The sequence below is a fragment of the Penaeus monodon genome, chromosome 23, assembly GCF_015228065.2.
Source record: "Penaeus monodon isolate SGIC_2016 chromosome 23, NSTDA_Pmon_1, whole genome shotgun sequence".
NCBI lineage: Eukaryota > Metazoa > Arthropoda > Malacostraca > Decapoda > Penaeidae > Penaeus > Penaeus monodon.
This window is the reverse complement of record NC_051408.1, coordinates 39,906,467-39,906,769: the sequence shown is the minus strand read 5'-3', so window position 1 is coordinate 39,906,769 and position 303 is coordinate 39,906,467.

Below are 303 nucleotides of genomic sequence, written 5' to 3'. Positions count from 1 at the left end.
CGCTCGAGAATTCACCTTCGTTCCGGCAATCCCTGCGACAGTATCAATCCCTTTGGGCTTTCGCACTTACCTTGGAATACGACAGAGATGTGGACAGAGAGCAGTTAGAACAGCTCGTCTTTCTTATCACCGTTACCCAAGCCTGCGCCGTGAAAGTTACTCAAACGCTACGGCAAAGTGACGACACAACACGAGAAGTGAGAGGTATCATCTCAATTGTCATAACGCTTCTGTGGGAGAGAACCTAAACATTATTGAATCTTTTCTTGGAAAATTTTATGCAGCAAAGGTACAGAATAGTGG